The sequence below is a fragment of the Oratosquilla oratoria genome, chromosome 7 (assembly GCF_046742065.1).
Source record: "Oratosquilla oratoria isolate Oo_2021 chromosome 7, ASM4674206v1, whole genome shotgun sequence".
Taxonomy (NCBI): Eukaryota; Metazoa; Arthropoda; class Malacostraca; order Stomatopoda; family Squillidae; genus Oratosquilla; species Oratosquilla oratoria.
In genome coordinates, this window is record NC_134783.1 from 30,191,437 (window position 1) to 30,192,698 (window position 1,262).

Genomic DNA, 1,262 nt, shown 5'->3' on the forward strand with positions numbered 1-1,262 from the left:
TTCATCCCCTACTGTGTATACTACACAGTAGATAGTAACCTTCACTATTGGTAATAAAAACTAGAAAACAATTAACACGCCCACGAAAAGGATGTAATGCTGAAGATTTAATTGTATAGTAAAAATACCAATAGTGTATAAAATTTTATAATTTTTAGCTATTCCGTGGTACTCGATTAAGCTCCATCGGGATTGTAATGAAATGAACTCATCCACACGAAATCATTAATATCTGTTCTGTGACAAATGTCAATGATATACTAAGGCCATACTTCGCTGGACAGTGTAGACATTGAGAATTACATGTACTCTTGAAACTCAAAGGGAATAAATGGGAATAGATAAAATAAAATAAAATAAAATAATGAAATGAGTTTCCCAAATCATGTATTCAAGATGAGCAAGAATGTAAAATTAGAAAACTTACGTGAGTGTGGAATTTGTAAATTTACATTCTTACTCATCTTGAATACATGATTTGGGAAACTCATTTCATTATTTTGTTTTATTTTATCTTATTTATTTTATTTTATTTATTTCCAATGAATTAATTATTTACAGGTCTTTGCCCACCAACCCGCGTCTCTTGTCCAGTTGGCGGCATTATGATGTCGGACTACCATGTATACCGGTTGCGTCATCCAGGATCAACATTCCTCTGAAGAAGCTGTAAGCGAAACCGGTCAGGAATAAACTCGGCCCTAGACCCGTGTCTTTCTCTTCCACCTTCCTCAAACCTGTCACAATGTCTCAACATGTATATGTATATATATATATATATATATATATATGTAAATTTATATATATATATATGTATATGTTATGAAGGTAAGACAGATGAGTGGAAAAGGTGGTAGAGAAACGCGGGTTAGAGCCATAGCACTATATTCCTGACGTTTCGACTACAAGTCTTCTTCTCTGAAGAAGACTTGTAGTCGAAAGGTCAGTAATATAGTGTTCTCGCTCTAACTCGCGTTTCTATACCACCTTTTCCATTCATATATATATATATATATATATATATATACATGTATATATATATGTATATATATATGTATATATATATGTATATATATATATATATATATATATATATATATATATATATATATGAATGATTGGAAAGGGTGGTGCGGTAAACGTCAAAAAACCGTAGGAGTTTTATTATTAACGTTTCGTCCTTAAGAGGACTTCCTCTGAGTATACGCTCAGAAAAATATTCACAGCTTATATACTGTACTTCACTTTCCTTATCCCGTTCC